Genomic DNA, 19,202 nt, shown 5'->3' with positions numbered 1-19,202 from the left:
TTTTGAGTTACAGATGGACTTTGGTATTCTATCTACAACTTTCAAACTTAGTTAAATAGACCCTATTGAATTCCATGTTTGAGTACAGGTAACATAAGTTGGGTTATCGGGCAGGTTAAGCTTGGTCACTCGTAATGGCCCTAGGTTGGGTCGTGACAGCTTCAACTCACCTTGATACATAATCCACAGCTACAAGGATATATGTATAAAAGTGAGAAGAAGGAAAAGGACCCATAAAATCTATTCCCCAAACATCAAATATTTCACATACCTGTATTGATTGTAATGGCATTTCATCTCTCTTAGTTATATTACCTGTTCTCTGACATTTATCACATTGTGCAACATATGCCCGAGCTTCAAAAACTTTAAAGGCAGTTCGGTTGGCTGCATAATGTCCACCAATTGCTCCCCATGACAGTGGTAAAGTATGTTCTTCATATCCTCCTCGGGTACGCAATGTCTAATGATATTATCTGCACAATTTTTAAACAAGTAAGGTTCATCCCACAGGTAATATTTAGCATCAGACATAAGCTTTTTTCTTTGCTGATAAGTGAGATCTTGAGGTGTCCACTTTCCAACCAAGTAATTTGCGATATCTGCCAACCACAGTGGTTGAGTTACAACAGAAAAAATATGCTCATCAGGAAATTCTTCTTTTATCTCAGTAAACTCAAGATGAGGGTTCTTTAATCTAGACAAATGGTCAGCTACTTGATTTTCAGTTCCTTTCTTGTCTTTTATTTCAAGGTCAAATTCTTGCAGAAGTAAAATCCATCTTAACAATCATGGTCGAGCATCTTTCTTCGCTAAGAGGTATTTTAAAGTTGTATGGTTTGTATAAACAGTAACCTTGGTCCCTATTAAATAGGAACGAAACTTGTCAAATGCAAATACTTCTGCCAGTAATTCTTTTTCTGTAGTTGCATAATTCAACTGAGCCTCATTCAATGTTCTACTAGCATAGTAAATGGGACAAATTGTTTTATCTTTTCTCTGGCCTGAAACAGCTGCTACGGCTGTATCACTAGCATCACACATGACCTCAAAAGGTTGGCTCCAATCATGGGACACAACTATAGGAGATGTTGACAATCTTTCCTTAAGGGTTTCAAATGCCTTCAAACAATCACCTGAAAATTCAAACTTAACATCTTTCATCAAAAGGTTAGTCAACGGTTTTGAAAACTTTAAAAAGTCTTTTATGAACCGTCTGTAAAAACCTGCATGCCCTAAAAAACTTCTAATGCTTTTAACTGTTGTGGGAGGGGGTAATCTTTCTATAACATCAATTTTAGCCTTATCAACTTCTATCCCTTTAGCAGTGATTTTATGTCCTAGAATAATTCCTTCTGTAACCATCAAGTTTGTCTCTTCACATCTCTTAAGAACTAAGGTCAAATGGTAAAGATAATCTTCAAATGATTTTCCAAAAAGAGTGAAATCATCCATAAAAATCTCTAGAAAATTTTCGGTCATGTCTGTGAAAATTGCTGACATACAACGTTGAAATGTGGCAGGTGCATTACATAAACCAAATGGCATTCTCCTATAGGCATATGTTCCATGGGGACATGTGAAATTTGTCTTATCCTGATCTTCTGGCGCGCTATTGGTATCTGGTTATAACCTGAATATCCATCAAGAAAACAGTAAAAACCTTATCCTGCTACCCTTTCCAACATTTGATCGATAAATGGTAAAGGAAAATGATCTTTTCTGGTAGCATCATTGAGGCGTCTATAATCAATACAAACTCTCCATACAGTGGTTGTTGTAGTAGGTGTGAGTTCAGTATTTTAATTTTTCATGACCGTCATACCTCCTTTTTTTGGTACTACTTGAACAGGACTTACCCAAGGGCTATCTAAAATGGGGTAGATGATACCTGCCGCAAGAAGTTTAATTATTTCATTTTTCACCACTTCTTGCATTGTAGGATTCAATCTCCTTTGGGGCTGGACTATTAGTTTGTAGCTATCTTCCATAAGGATTCTGTGCGTACAAATAGTTGGACTAATCCCTTTGATATCTGCCACTGTCCACCCTAAGGCTCCTTTGTGTGCCTGTAGTACTTCAATTAAACTGTCTTCCTGTTCAACGGATAGAAAAGATGAAATAACTACTGGAAATAATTTATGCTCAAGATAAACATATTTCAAATGAGAAGGAAGAATTTTGAGTTCCATTTTTGGTTGAACTTCTTCCGCTTATATCTCCTCGTCCTTATAATGTTTTTCCAATATTTCAGCTTCGCTCCTGATGGTGGGATCATCATCTCATGAGGTGCCAGATTTGGACAAGCATCTTTCCATAGAATCTAGAATCAATTTATCATCTTTGAATTCATCTGCAAGATCACTAATCATGTCAATTGAAAAACATGGGGATTATGTCTCATCTCCTGAAAATCTTAGCATTTTTTGCATATAAAAAATGACTCTTTCTTCATCTACTCTTAAAATTAATTGTCCTTGATGGACATCTGTGATTGCTCTTCCTGTCGCAAGAAATGGTCTACCCAAAATTATCGGTTCATCAGGACATTCCTGCATTTTCAAGTACTATAAAATCCACAGGGAAAATGAACTTATCAACTCTTACAAGAATATTTTCAATTACTCCCTTAGGTTTTTTAGTACTTTGATCTGCAAACTAAAGAGAAACACTTGTGTTTTTTATTTCACCAAGATCCAATTTTCTAAAAATAGAAAAAGGCATTAGATTTATTGAAGCCCTAGAGTCACAAAGTGCTTTTTCAAAATATACTCCTCCCAAAGTGCATGGAATTGTAAAACTACCTGGATCCCCGAGCTTTTGTGGTAGTTTGTTTTGAAGTATAGCACTACATTTTTTAGTAAGTACTACCACAAAAGCTTCTTCCAGTTTTCTTTTGCTTGACAAAATTTCTTTTAGAAACTTGGCATATGAAGGCATTTGTAATAAAGCACCAGTAAAAGGAATATTTATGTGAATTTGTTTTAAAATATCCAAAAACTTGGAAAATTGACTATCAAGCTTTTCTCTCTTCATTTTTTGTGGAAAAGGAATTTTCACAGGGAGAATATTTTCCTCTTCCATTTTCTTTTCTTTTTCTTCTGATTGTTCAAAAGGTGATTCAACATTCTTACCTTTGTCTACCTGTTGTGAAGATTGATTCTTTTCTTGGGTGTCCTTGTAAGGTTCATCAAGGTTCTTACTTGACTGTAAAGCGATGGCTTTAAGGTGCTCTTTTAGATTTTTCTGTGTATTTCTTGGTAAGGGACCTTGAATCTTTTCGGACACAAGAGTTGCCAACTGGCTTAACAGAATTTCCGGATTTTTTAGAGCTGAATTTTGACTCTCAATTTTTTCGTCAGTGGATTTGATGTACTTGTACAATAGGTCATCAAGATTCATATGTGCTTGTTGTGGCCTCTGCTGATATGGAGTTATTTGTTGATATGATCTGAAATTTGATGGCCCGCGATTTTGATTCTGGTATCCAGGTGGACCCTGTACCTGTTTCTTTTGAAAGCTTTGGGAGTTTTCAGCACCATTTGGATTGCTCCATTGAAAGCCTGGATGTTTTTGTGCCAATGGACTACCAAAAGAGTATGGCTTGTATCCGACGGCATTAACCTGCTCATCATTTTGGTTGCTTTCTTGACATTCATGGTTTAGATGGTTTCCTCCACATATGTCACAGGCCTCAGCTTGGCTTGACTTTTGTGTATTCTCCTGAAAAAATTCAAACTTTTGTGCCAAAGAAGCAATTTGTTGAGTTAGTGTATTTATAGCATCGGCTTGAATTACAGTAGCAGCTTTCTTATTGATTAAACGATCAGATGGCCATTGAATGACATTTTTAGATATGTCATTCATCATTTTCAAAGCTTCTTCTGTGGTTTTTCCCATAATGGAACCTCCTGCAGCTGCATCTATCACATTTCGAGAAGAAGGGTTTAGCCCATGATAAAAAATATACAACTGCATATGTTCAACAATGTCATGATGTGGACATTTTCTTAGCATTGATTTTAATCTCTCCCAATCCTGATAAACTGACTCCGTGTCAGTCTGCAAGAAATTAGTAATATCTTGTCTTAACTTTGTGGTTTTAGCAGGGAAAAAATATTTATTTAAAATATTTTGAGTCATCTATTATTCCAAATCTTTGAACTTGCTTCTTTTAATCCTAATTCTCACGGAGGGGTTATTTCAAGTTAGTTCTTAGGTTTAAATCTTTATCTTATTTCTTTCCGTCCTAATTCTCACGGAGGGACAGTCTCAAATAAGTTTATTGATTTGAGGGATCTCTATCTTATTTCTTTCAATTCTAATTCTCGCGGAGGGATTGTTTCAAATAAGTTTATTGATTTAAGGACTAATCGCAAGAGGTCTTTATTCCTCATAACACAAATCAAGTCTAGGAACTATTTCTACTGTTTTGTGAAATTTAATAAAAAAAAGGGTTTTATTGTCATATATACACTAAGTGGATTCAACGACTCCCAACTTTTTCTTTTAAGATAATCTTTTGAAAGTTGTTTCTTTTGTTAAAGTAATTTACAAATTTAAGTCACTACTCTCCTTTCATCAATCTGATTCTCTCAAATAGCAGCAAAAATACTACAAGTCTGTAGCATAGATTTTTCAATCTCTGTGGGACGATATCTTAAACTATATTAGAATTTGATAGAGTACGAGCGAAATTTCCTATGCACTTCAGCCTTGTCAAATTTTTGGCGCCGTTGCCGGGGATTGGCATACATCTACTTCAGACTAAGTGTTTTGTTACTAATTTGAGAACTTACGTTTATGTTTATTATTATCTATATATTCATTAATATTATCATTACCAACTAAGTACTATTATAATTATTATATTTATTAATACTAGTGTTTTTTAGTTAAAATCATATAAATTTTCTTGAAAAAATAATAATTTGGCATCTGATCCCATGTGGTGATAGACCCGTGAGGCAAACTTCGCAACCAATTCTTGGAATCTCCTTTTAAAGGAAAAGGAAATAGCCTTCGCTTGATTTCTTTAGGGGATACTCCATTATATTTAGCAGTTTCAACTAATTCTAAGAAATCATTCAGATGACTGTGTGGATCTTCACTAAGATCCCCGGTGAATGTACATGATTGCCGAATTGTTTGAATTAATCTAGTCCTGATTTCGAAGTTGTTCGCTGCAACTGGAGGGTTCCTCTCACTAGATTCACAGTTGAAGTGATCTGGTCTAGCATAATCCCTTAGAATTCTGTTTGCTGGTCTTGGCACCACTTCATCAAACTAATCTTCTGGAGCAAGTGGTGGTGGAATTCCTGATGGGTGATTTTCAGAAGGGTATAAATGGAAATGATGATGATATTAATGATACTCATGTACTCACATATATACATATATAGATATATATATATATACACACACACACACACACACATATATATATACACACACACATACTAGTTGTACGAGGCCCGTGGTGGTAAGCCCGGGCCCAAACTCGAAATATAAAAACAGTACGTAACTTTTATCAATTAATCATAATTTTTCACATATTTCTACTACGTAATTAATTTAATGTAATTGAGGTTAATCATATCTTGTTGATAAGTTCTCATAATTATTAACGCTTATTCGTCATATAATTGGATAATTTCTAAATGAGGAAGTAAATTTGGTAGGAAAATAAGAAAATACCGGGTGATTAGATATTCTATACACTAACATGCTAAGATATGATAATTGCAACTCAGTGAAAATTATAAATTGAAAAATAATTTTTTCTTTTTATGAATTTGTGAGTACGTGGTTTTTATTTATAGATAGAAATAGATTTCTTTTTATATTTATTAATTTTTCACTTATTATTTTGTGTTCAATGCTTTATGCTAGTTAAATGTGGGTTTTAACCTTAGTTTAAACGAAATTCAATAAATAATCTAAATTCATAAAATAAATCTCGAGTTAGTTCTTTATATATACTTTATGATTAAAAAAATCAAATCTTAGTTAATCAGACAAGATTTGATGAATATGGTCTTTACTGATAACGCTACTTTTATTTTCAACATTATACAACATTGTTCGGTAATTTTTACTTTTTGTATCTGTTAGCAAATATGATCTCACTAAAGAGGTAAGGTATTGGGGGTTTAAAATAAATAGAGACGAACATATGGAGAAACATATGACGTGAGAAATGTTTAAAGGTAAAGTAAGACACAACAAAAGTTTCAGCTGAAAAGGAAATTTTGGCTCTAAAGTTACCTAAATTTTACCAAAATGTTTAAGGACATCATAAAAAAAGAACTTCCACCGATCCATATTATATGGTTTTTTAGTCTGGACACACCCTTTATGAAATCACTCACCAATAGAAAGTAAGAAATTCTTTTTACTAAATTTATCCTTATTTAAATACCACAAATTTCATATGATTTCTTGGTTATATATAAATTCACTTATCTAAATAAGCATAAATTTGAAAAAAATTAAATAATATATAAAATAACAATATATTTAAAACTAAATATAGACGTCAAAACAACCATAGAATACGGTCGAAGGAATAACCTAATAAGCAGTAAGAAGAGATTGTTAAAAAGTTGTCAGAATGGATTGTTAAAAAGTTGTCAGAATGGATTGTTAAAAAGTTGTCAGCATGGGTTGTGGTGGGTTGATTGGGATCCCTCTACTCTTAAACAGAAGTCACGAGTTCGAGCTCCTGAGAATGAAAACAATTATTGGGAGCGTCACCCCTAGAAATCGACGCAGCAGTGCATGATCCGAATTTAATCGGAATCCAATATGAATATGGTACACCAAAATAAAAAACCCAAAAAAAAGGTTCTTGAAAAAGTTGCACAACCGACCAATGATAGAAGTCCATGAGTGGCCTTCATGAAATGAATAATAGCAAAAATGAAAACATGGCATGAAAAGTCAATTGGTGAGTAGCCACGTGTAAGCACCATATCAGATTTCTGAGGCTGTAAGGACGACAAATTTTAAGTATCCTCACTTATATATATAAATATGACTACTAATAACACCGAGCTTATATGGCCGGGTACTGATACGCCCAAATTACACCTTAAAAATATAGGAGTAAGCGATCGTTGTCAAATATAGAATCCAACGAGGTTGGGGTCGAATCCCACAGAGAATACAGTGAAGAAATATGCTTATCAAATGTAACGCTCGACTGTTAGTCTAAATTTCAAGTGCGAGGGGGATATAATAGTATTGGATTTGATGTTTGGTTACTAACAATTATATGGTGTTGTTGTGAAATGTAAACTATTAGAGAGAGGGACTAAGGTTGCAGTTCCAATGGAAAGTAATGCGAGTGGGTATCAATTTAACCTCTTCGAATGTCGAGATGCGATTAACGATGGATTGCTTAAGTTTATTAAAAGTCTTTCCACGAAATTAATAAATATCATTACTAAGCTTTCTCAAACCTTAGAATATGAACCAAGTAAACATCCAATATGCTACAAGTTAGCCATCCTATCTCTAGCTCAGGCTATTAGATGGGTTTATTGACTCAAGTCCTTGCTATCTAACCCTTTTCCTAACTTCCACCTTCTTTCTCAAGCAAGGTGAAAGTAATTAAGCACAAATGATGTTTGCAACCATCAAGAGATGTTAAGGTACGAAGAGTAGATAGAATGCATCGTTAACATATAAATGAGGTATAAATGTGAAACCCAATCACATAACTAACACATTTGGTCCCACAACCTTAGCTATTTGGTTTAGCTAGACATTTGCATTAAGTAAGAAACAAAGATAAATAATGTAGCCATAATGCTTACAAAGCTTTTTGGTGGGAAACCCACAAAATAAAGTGCAAGATTCTTTTTTAAAGCTTCAACAACCAATCATAAATGTTTCCTCCACAAAAAGACAATGATAAGTGCAGTGAATGTCTTTTTCAGAACCCTAGGTGGGTATTTATATCTCCCAAAAACGTGCACAAAGTTAGACAAAAATAACCCTGCAGAAGTAACATGCGTCTCGCATATTGTGTCGCAAGACAAACATGCGAGACGCAAAACGTGCTCAGCAGCCGCACATTGTGCTCTTGCTTTCAGGCTTCCCAGATTTCTGGCACAGTTTGCGTGATCATTGTTGTACCGCAAGTTGAACATGCGAGTCGCATGTTGGCCTCGCAGATTGCGCAACCTTTCATCTCTCTTCTTCAGTGGCCTGTCACACTTTGCGGTGCAATTGTGGGTCCGCAGGCATGACATACGGTTCGCATGTTGTGTGCAGTGTGTCCTTGTCATGTTTTGCCTCATTTTGTTCCGTTCTGCTTTCTCAATATTTTTCCCTACAAAGTGACAAAAACATGCTAAAAGTAAAACCAAGAATGCTTGAAGAGACACAAAAGCTTAAGGAACGAGCATCGAATGTGTCGTAATTCCGCGGCTCATCAACACCCCTAACTTAAACTTTTGCTTGTCCTCAAGCAACTAAAACACAACCGAAATACAAGACAGGTGTTCAATCATTTCAAAAACAACATTGGCTACGATGGTGATAGTGATCAGTTACAAACATGTATTCGAGACATGATTGCCCCTCATCTACTTTTTGCAAAACAGTACACCTTTTTTAGAAGTTGGGTGATAACCAAACGTTTCTCCCGGTGGTGCAATGTATTTCGCTTTGAGGGACTGGCCTCGAATGCTACGTCAGGAAGCAATTCTCTCATCAAGCTTTGTAATCCACATGCCCTCACAAAAGACCAAAGAAAGTCCCAGAATGCGAATATTCACAACAATAAATGGGAAAACAGACGAAAGAGAAGAGAAAAACTCACACTTCAAGAATGTGTACAAGCACACAAATACGATGCCATAGGCTTGCCCTTTAAGTATTTCTCCACTAATGTAAACACACCTCACTCAAAATCAATTAGGACTTGCGGGTAGTACTGTAGGCTTTTGGTTAAGGTAGGGCACAGTTTGGGTAAGAGTGGCTCAAAAACCTCTCTAAGCACTACAAATTTCAACAATCAAAGCACACATCCTTTAAAACTTTCCCACCCTTTTCTTCATCTTTTCATTTCACCCACTAGTCTTCCCTTTATTCAAAACTTTTATTCTTCCTATCCTTTTTTTTTTTCGTTTTCAAGCTAACAAGGAAGGTTCCTTTTTTTTTTTGGTTAAGCCTTTCCCCTTTTAACCGACTTCCACATCACAACTTTTCCAACCATCACCGCCAAACTTAGGCTTTTAGCCTATGTTTACACTTTCAAAGAACTTAGGGAGGTAGGATGCCAAAAGATAGATCAATAAAAAACAAAAGGTTAAAGCTTGTAACTTGGTTGCCAAAGAAAAGGTTAAAGGCTCAAAGGGGTTGACTAGGGAAAATATGCAAAGGGTAGACAATTTAAGGTTTTAGTGACAATCCAAAGAAAGCCTAATATCCTCTTTCAAGCAAGGTGTAGTTTAGGATTTCGCCTTGATATACTTTCCGGGCAAGTTCTAGATCACAATTATGTATAAGACAAGTATGATAAAAACCTCACACAGATAGCATATGAATTACTACACTATTTTCTAATTGCTTCCCAACCAGATCTTCGCGGCCAATACATCCTTATCAGCAAACCCTATGTCACCAAGTGAATTATGTAAAGAAAATGTTTTTTTAGAGAACATATATATGCCATAACTGATTAAACGATCACTATACAAGTCAAGTTGCTTTGTACTACTTTAACCCAAAAGCTAAAAAGAAACCATAATGACAAAAGCATGAGCCACCCCACCCCTACCCCCACCCCCAACAAAAACATATGTTATGTCCCCATATGCATCTAATACACAAAATCAGGAGGTAAGGATCTCCTGAGATTCCTTAAGCACCCGGACGAGCAGCCTCAGGAGCATGAATCGGGATAGCCGGGATCGCTTCCAATGGTGGTGTGAGGTCAGGCGATCCGCTCAAAGGCTTCTGAATGGGGTCGGAGGTACCAGTCCCACTGGACTGTGCGGGATCATCATATGTGCCTAAGGTCCCAAGTTGCTCCTCGATCGACCTCTGTACCCCCACCATGGTGTCTATATCATCTTTATCAACTCCAGCCGCCAAGGCTTCCTTGCGAGCTCTATCCAACCTCTGATTCTCATCATCATCCTCATACTCACCCTCATCTTCTTCTTCTGCCTCTTCTTCGGCCTCCTCAGAAGCAAGGTCATCCTGTGGCTCAGCAGGATTTTTGGAGAAAAGCTTCGCCGCTGAGGGTAAGATAGGACCAATGTGGGATGGATCAAACTCCCGACTCGCTGCACGGGCCTGTGCCAAATCAGCTCGGATGGAGGGTAAGTCCTCCGCACTACCACCTTCGACTCACTCCAAGCGAAGTTCGATCGACTTCAACCGATCATTCAATTTATTCTGTTCTCTTTTGACCTCTTCAAGGGCTGCAACCTGTGGAGCCAATGCCAGCTCAATGGCATCCTTGATGAACCCAGGCAGCTCAGTCACCAATTTGTTCACCTTAGCGTCCGCAAGACGAATCAAATGCATGCCTTCCCTGGGAATATTGGACCCATGTGCTGAAGCTGAGGGAGTGGCCCTGGAAGTGGAAGGGGCTGTGTCTGTAGCGGCTGCTGGAGTCCCTGAAAGCTCAGGACCCGAGTGATGCGGCAGGAATAGTCGAGCTCTGACTCGGAGTGCCCATAATGTGTGGGTCTAGCTCTGCAACTGATTCCCGTGGGTGCTCAGCCTCTTTCCTCCTTTTGGCCCTGGGTTCAAGTCTGGTGATGTCATTCGTTTGATCCGTTATCAAGGGTATATCAATCCTTTCTAACTGGGGAACCCCAACTTTCCGAAAAAGGGCAGTGATCATGCAAGGAAAGGGCAAAGATGTATTTTTATGTTGAGCCCGTTCCTTAATCTCCTACTGGATGATCTCCCTCAAGTTCACCGGATACCCCGACATGAGCGAGGCGATTAGGACTGCCTTCTCGATGGAAATCATAGTATCATTCTTGGACGGCAGGATTCTGGACGATACGATGGACAACCATAACTTAGCTTGAAGGCTGAGGGTACTCTTGTGGATGACAACTGCCGGATCTATCCAGTTTGGTGTCCCAGTCGAAATCACTGACGCTACCCACTCACGATATTTAGCTGGAACTTCCTTTCGTCGAGTGTATTCAGAATAGGCAGGTGGCTATTCCCCCTTAATTCATTTTCCCGGTGCCCACAGATGTACGAATTTATTTCCTCGACTGAACAATCTACCTCAACACCCCTCACTGGCACCCAATTAATGTGGTTAATTGATCTTTTGGGTTGACGACACACTCGTTTGCTGTTCAACAAGGCCCCATAATTGGCATAGAACTCCCTTACTAATATTTGGCATTACTCTCCGGGAGGGTTCAGGAACAATTCCCACCGCTGGGCTTCCAACTTTTGTACTAATCCGGGGTATGAATCCCGTAGCCCATTGCGGCTCACTTGTTTCTCCTCATGGAAACCCCGGGTGAGGTTACCATCATCCTTAACCTTTCACCATGGGTAGTATACTGCTTTGGACCCCGTAATAGCAAACCAGATGTCATGCTCAGCCTTTCTTTGCCTCCTTGCCATATCAATATCACTCTCCGGTACCCCTGTTGAGGCTCTAGCTGGTTGAGAGGCCCGTGGTGCACCCTGAACTGTAGACGTCCCCTCTTCAGACTGAGGGACGTCGGTAGCTAGAGCCTTTCGCTTACGCGGACCGGCTACCTGCTTATCCGCAACAGGGGGTGTCCTTTGATCGGTTGGTCCTCCCCATCCTGTAACCACACGTGGAATACTATCTTTATGATGTCCCGAAATGCAAAATACAAACCAAGCAGATGTAAAACCAAGCAAATGAATTTGTGTTTACGACACCATCTGCGAGCACAACATGCGTGACGCATAGCATGACTTGCGTCTCGCATGTAGTGTCGCAAAAGGTGACAAAGGACTGAAGGATCACTATGCAGTGCTGTCACACTTTGCGGTACAACTGGGACTCCGCATGTTTGACATGTAAGTCGCATGTTGTGACGCAAAGTGTGACATACACGCCTCAACCTTGTGCATCCCTTGTCACACTTTGCGTAACAACTAGGACTCAGCATGTTAGACATGCGAGTCGCATGTTGTGAAGCACAGTGTGACATCTACGATCAGTCCCTCTAATTCACACCCGTTCACCAGAGTTGTTCTACATCCAATCTCGGGACTCATTCCCTTAAGAGGGTCGACACACCGTCTATTATTGGGAAAAGTGACGAATTCAAGCGGGAAGAACAACACGGCACATGCCGACTATGTCTTAAGAAATTAGGATCTTTAGGGAATTTCATCAAGCATGAAATAGGCAACATCAACACAAATGACCATTTTAACACAGACTGGATATTCATATTCCCCCATAACACCTACCAAACAAGTAAGAGAGCACAATCATTCATTCCTGGGTAGCACACCACATACGTATCTAAAAGACGACAAAAAAAAAACATCAATCAATGATTTCATAGGGTCATCAGAGTGTATTAGCATTAGTAACCAATTGACAGGAAGTTTTACATCCTAACTCATCTTCTTACCGTCTAACATAAGGGTAAAAGAGTTTATACCTGAATTCCACAGAAAATGAAGAGATGAAAGCCTTGTTCCACAGCCAATCTTTAGGAACACACAACAAAGATGGTTTTCAGTTGTGGACGGACAATATTAGTAGCTGGAAGAGAGAGGGGAGGAGATGGAACGGCTAAAGGGGAAATTTGAAACTGATGGGGAGAACGTGGGAGTTGTTTCATTTAAAAGAAAGCGATTGGGTCGAGTTGGGTCCGTTGACCCGTGCCTCACTTACATGTGGCACACTTTGGGTCACATGATGTGTCCCGCAAGTCGTGTTTGCGGGACTGCAGTCCAAACACAAACCTTGTCAGAGTGTGGCCAGTTCCTTAATTCGTGTGGCAACACTTGCGACTTCACATGCGGCTTAGCATGTTGAACATGTGAAGCTGAAGTGACACCGCATAGTGTGTTCAATTCATTTTCAAATCCTTGGCTCTATTCACCCTCCCAACACTTGGGCATATTCTCTTGATCAGTCCTTGTACAATTCCCATATGCTCCCAAACACTGAAACAACAAAACACACACATAACAACATACATGTACACCACAAAACAAAACAAAAAAAAAATGACAACTTGGGTTGCCTCCCAAGAAGCGCTTGATTTTACGTCGCGGCACGACGTGGTGACTTTTCTTTCATGGTTCATTGAGGTAGATCTCCTCAATACTCTTTGTCTCCAACTCATTTGGGAGGCCCAGGTATTGTTTAACCCGCTGCCCATTCACTTTGATATGATCTCCGTTTGGATAAGAAATTTCGATCGCTCCATGCGGGTACACTTGTGTCACTTCAAAAGGCCCGGACTATTTAGATTTCAATTTTCCGGGAAACAACCAGAGCCTTGAATTAAACAACAATACACGATCCCCGGGGCTAAATTCTCTTGGCAAGATCTTTTTGTCATGGAAGTGTTTCATGCGGGCCTTATAGAGTGAAGAACTAACATATGCTCTAAATCGAAATTCATCGAGCTCATTAAGCTGCTCCAACCTCAAGTTTGAGTCATCACCCCATTCTAGATTCAAATTTTTCAAGGCCCACAATGCCTTATGTTCGAGTTCCACCGGAAGATGACAAGCTTTTCCAAACACCAATTGATATGGAGACATGCCAATTAGGGTCTTGTAAGCTGTTCGGTATGCCCATAGAGCATCATCCAATTTCTTTGACCAATCGGTCCGGTTAGCATTCACTGTTTTGGAAAGTATGCTTTTGATCTCCCTATTTGAAACTTCAACTTGGCCACTTGTTTGGGGATGATACGGGGTGGCAACTTTATGCTTGACTCCATACTTCTCAAGAAGAGTCTTGAATAACCAATTGGAAAAATGACAGCCCCCGTCACTAATGATTGACCTTGGAGTTCCGAACCTTGAGAAAACATACGTTTTCAAGAATGCAGTGACACGTCTTCCTTCATTGTTGGGGAGCGCGACGACTTCCACCCATTTGGAAACGTAGTCTACTGCCACAAGAATGTACTTGTTGCTGTAGGAACTTACAGATGGACTCAAAAAATCAATGCCCCAGACATCGAACAATTCAACTTCAAGACTCGGTGTCATTAGTAGCTCATGCCTTCTTGATATGCCCCCATGCCTTTGACATTGATCACAAGCTTTTACAAAGTCATGAGCATCTTGATAGATTGTCGGGCAATAAAAAAAACCACTTTGAAAAACCTTGGCTGACATTCTTGAGCTACTATGATGCCCCCCCCACGGGTGATGAATGACAAGCCTCAATGATAGGAATCATCTCCACTTCTGAAATGCACCGCCTTATGATGTTGTCGGCACAAACCCGAAACAGATATGGCTCATCCCAATAATATTTCCTGACATCACACAAAAAATTCTTCTTTTGATGGAAGTTCAAATCATCCGGCATAATGTCACTTGCGTGGAAGTTAGCAAAATCGGCATACCAAGGGATCATGTCATGCGACCCCTCCATTACTTGCTTATCCGGAAATGACTCATTGATTTCTAGGCCATCCAGTGGATGCCCACCCTCTTCAAGACAAGTGGTCCGCTACTTGATTTTCACAACCCTTTCTATCTTTGACTTCAAAGTCAAACTCTTGCAAGAGAAGGACCCAACGTATCAACCTCGATTTTGCATCTTTCTTTGTCATGAGGTAACGTAGAGCTACATGATCGGTGTGAACAATCACATGGGTTCCCAACAAATATGCCTGGAACTTCTCGAAAGTAAACACAATAGCAAGCAACTCTTCTTCTCTGTCAGTGTAATTCATTTGGGCACCGTTTAGAGTCTTTCATGCATAGTAAATTGGGTGGAAGATTTTATCACGCTTTTGGCCAAGAACAACCCCCATGGCAAATCCATTTGCATCACACATCAACTCAAATGGTTGAGACCAATCCGGGGCAATGATGATAGGAGCCGATATGAGTCTCTCTTTCAAACCCTCAAATGCCTTCAAACAAGCATCATCAAATACAAACTTCGACTCCTTCTCCAATAATTTGAATAGAGGGTTGGCTATTTTCGAGAAATCCTTGATGAATCTTCTATAAAACCCGGCATGCCCAAGGAAGCTACGAACACCTTTAATGGAGATTGGGGGAGTGAGCTTGACAATAACCTCAATTTTAGCTTGATCAACCTCAAGCCCCTTTTTCGAAATCTTGTGTCTTAAGACAATGCCTTCTCTAACCATGAAGAGACACTTCTCCCAATTTAGATTCAGATTTGTCTCTTCACATCGTTTCAATACTTGGGCAAGATTCTCCAAGCATTCATCAAAGGAGTCCCCCACCACGGAATATTCATCCATGAAGATTTCAATGGACTCCTCAACCATGTCGGAGAAAATAGACATCATGCAACGTTGAAATGTTGCGGGTGCATTGCATAGCCCAAAGGGCATTCTCTTGAAAGCAAAGGTCCCATAAGGACAAGTGAAAGTGGTTTTCTCTTGATCCTCGGGGGCGATGGTGATTTGGTTGTACCTGGAATACCTATCAAGAAACAATAATAATCCCTTCCCACAAGCCTATCAAGAATTTGATCCGTGAATGGCATTAGGAAGTGGTCCTTTTTGGTCCACTTATTCAGCTTCCGATAATCCATGCAAACCCGCCATCCGGTAACCTTGCAAGTGGGAATCAACTCATTTTTAGCATTCGTAACCACGGTGATCCCACCCTTTTAGGGCACGCATTGAGCCGGGCTCACCCATGAACTATCTGATATGGGGTACACAACCCCGACATCTAACCACTTGATGATCTCAACCTTTACAACCTCTTGCATAGGAGTATTTAACCTCCTTTGATGTTCAATGCTTGGCTCACATTCTTCATCAAGTTGAATTTTATGAGTACAAATACCGGGCGGAATCCCTTGGATATCCACAATACTCCACCCAATAGCTTTTTTGTATCTTCTCAAGATCACCATTAACCTCTCTCTTTGTTCCTCCGTCAACCGGGCGGATATAATCACGGGCAATATGGTGTTGGGTCCAAGAAACTCATACCTCAAATGGGAAGGAAGAGGTTTGAGTTCCAAAGTGGGAGGCTCAATAATGGAAGGCTTTGCAGGAGGAGTTTCTCGATTTTCCAAATCAAGATCAAGTTTCTTTGGATTGAGGTGGTAAGACCTCATTCCAATCAATGCATTGACCGTCTCCTCAAACGCTTCTTCATTATACCCTTCATAGTTCATTATCACCGCCACCAACATATCACCTATATGCTCATGTTCTATGGTTGTCTCTATTTCTTCATCAATTGCATCAATAACCGACACAACACTCATATACACCGGTTGTTTCATGGACTTGCAAATATGGAAAGTGATCTCTTCATCATTCATCCTAAATTTTAGATCACCTCTTTCCACATCCACGAGGGCACGCCCGTAACTAAGAATGGTCTTCCCAAGATTATGGGAACTTCAAAGTCAACTTCACAATCCAAGATCACAAAATCGGCCGGGAAAATAAATCGATCCACTCTCACAAGCACATCATAAAGAATACCAATAGGCCTCTTTACGGTCCTATCCGCCATAAGTAGTCTCATCGTAGTGGGACGGGAGTGCCCAATCCCAACTTGTTGAATATAGATAGCGGCATCAAATTGATGCTTGCTCCAAGATCACATAAAGCTTTTGCAAACTTGTATTTACCGATGGTGCATGGGATTGTGAACGCTCCAGGGTCTTCTTTTTTTTTGTACCAAAGCTTTGGTAACGATTGCACTACAATGATGAGTGCCCCCCAATGTTTCAAGGCCCGGACTCCTTCTTTTGGTTACGACATCTTTCATGAACTTTGCATAACCGGGCATTTGTTCAAGTGCCTCAACCAATGGAATGTTTATTGAGAGCCCCTTTAGTCGTTCGATGAACTTGAGGAATTTTTTATCGTCCGTTTTCTTTGCCAATCGTTGGGAAAAAGGAGGAGGAGGCTTCATAACGGGCAGTGAAGCCCTTGGTAACTCCTCCACCGCTTCCTTGCTTTTTGTAGCATCATTAATTTCCGGACGGTCCTCAACAACAATGGGCTTATACCAGCCCGCGTGTTCTTTGGGTTCACTTCTTCTTTAGCAACCATGGGTTCTTCAACCATTTTCTCATCGCCACCCAATACATCCTCTTTCACCAACGCCTCTCCCCCAATTGTTTTACCACTCTTAGTAGGAATTGCATTGCATTTATGATCACCATCATTCCTTGGATTTGCAGCTGTATCACTAGGGAGGGAACCCTTTTGCCTTTGGTTGAGGATAGCCGAGATTTGGCCAAGTTGAGACTCCAATTGTTTAATGGAAGTGGAGTGTGAACTCACAACTTGCCCCATTGATTTAACCTCATCTCTAGTCTCCTTGCAAAAGGTATCGGTGGATTTCACTTTCTTCAACACCCTTGACAACATATCTTCAATTTTGGAACTAGCGAGATCGCTAGTAGGCGGTTGACTAGAGCTTGGTCGATTACCCTTTGGAGGGACATATGGATTTGAGCTCCGATGATTGTTGTAGTTGTTGTTGTAACCCCTTTGATTGTTGTCACGATTATCTCTCCAATTAGAGTGACCTTGATCTTTATTCCAACTTTGATTCCCCTGACCTTGCCGCCAAGATCCTTGACTCGGACCTTGGTAGTTCGGTCGGGAACCCTCCCTTAGATTGTTGACATAACTTGCCTCTTCATCATACATTTGGAAACATTGCTCATCCGGAGAACCCCCCTCACATTATTCTACCGCATTCACCTTTTTACTTCCGCCACCCATGACATGTTTTGTAAGAAGATCCATTTGGGTGACAAGTTTGGCCATGGATTCATCTCTCTCTTCCTCCTTCTTAATCATCTCACGAGTGAGCACATTTTTGGAGGAACTTTCTCCACCTACTTCTGAATCCCTAGTGTGCCATGCTTCATTAGTCTCAGTCAATTTATCCAACAATTCACAAACGGTGGCATAAGAGTTATCCGTAATAGACCCCTCTGCGATGTTGTTTGCCACTGATTTGTTGACCGAGTCTAAAGACCTATAAAACGTTTGTAGAAGCACACTATCGGGCAACCCATGCTTGGGACATCTTTTCACTTTCTTTTTTAAAACGAATCCAAGTTTCATGGAGAGCCTCATCAGGAAGTTGACGAAAGTTGTTGATTTCATCACGGAGTTGTAACATCCGCGATGGGGGCAAGAACTTCTTGAGGAATACTTCAGTCAATTCCTCCCAAGTAGTGATGGATCCGGATGGGAGATCATCTAACTAAGTCGTGGCTTCCCCCGTCAGGGAGTACGGGAAGAGCCGTAGCTTGACTGCTTCAATTGAAACGCCTGGATGCACATTGATAGAACAAACCCCAAGAAAGTTCCTAAGGTGCCTATTTGGGTCATCTTTGGGTAGACCACCAAACAGGCCCTTAGTGTTGAGCAGGTGTAGCATTGTGTTGGTCACGTGGAAACTTGAGTTTCCAATTAGAGGTGGGGGCTGAATTGCAGCTGCATAGCCTGCCCCCGCCGCCTCTTCAACGACCACCACCAGTGGATTTTGGATGGGATTACCAGCCTCGTGCATATTGCCTGCATAACACATAACAACAAAATGGAAATAAGAAAAGAAATAAAGACTAAAAGTAAAGTTTTACACTAGTTAGTAAATTTCTAGACCGTATTCTCCGGCAACGGCGCCAAAATTAATACGCCCAAATTACACCTTAAAAATATAGGAGTAAGTGGTCGTTGTCAAATATAGAACCCAACGAGGTTGGGGTCGAATCCCACAGAGAATACAGTGAAGAAATATGCTTATCAAGTGTAACGCTCGACTGTTAGTCTAAATTTCAAGGGCGAGGGGGATATAATAGTATTGGATTAGGTGTTTAGTTACTAACAATTAAATGGTGTTGTTGTGAGATGTAAACTATTAGAGAGAGGGACTAAGGTTACAGTTCCAATGGAAAGTAATGCGAGTGGGTATCAATTTAACCTCTTCGAATGTCGAGATGCGATTAACGATGGATTGCTTAAGTTTATTAAAAGTCTTTCGACCAAATTAAT

General features: G+C 39.9%; 1 non-coding gene across 1 annotated transcript; it reads left to right on the top strand.

The window, feature by feature from the left end:
• Nucleotides 1-3,988: 3,988 nt before the first annotated feature.
• LOC132616371 (small nucleolar RNA R71) lies at nt 3,989-4,095 on the top strand. Its single transcript, XR_009573156.1, has one exon. It is a non-coding gene; the product is annotated as a small nucleolar RNA R71 (small nucleolar RNA).
• The last annotated feature ends 15,107 nt before the right edge of the window (nt 4,096-19,202 follow it).

The sequence above is a fragment of the Lycium barbarum genome, chromosome 10 (assembly GCF_019175385.1).
Source record: "Lycium barbarum isolate Lr01 chromosome 10, ASM1917538v2, whole genome shotgun sequence".
NCBI lineage: Eukaryota > Viridiplantae > Streptophyta > Magnoliopsida > Solanales > Solanaceae > Lycium > Lycium barbarum.
The sequence above is the reverse complement of the archived record's forward strand: the minus strand, read 5'-3'. Positions and strand labels throughout refer to the sequence as shown.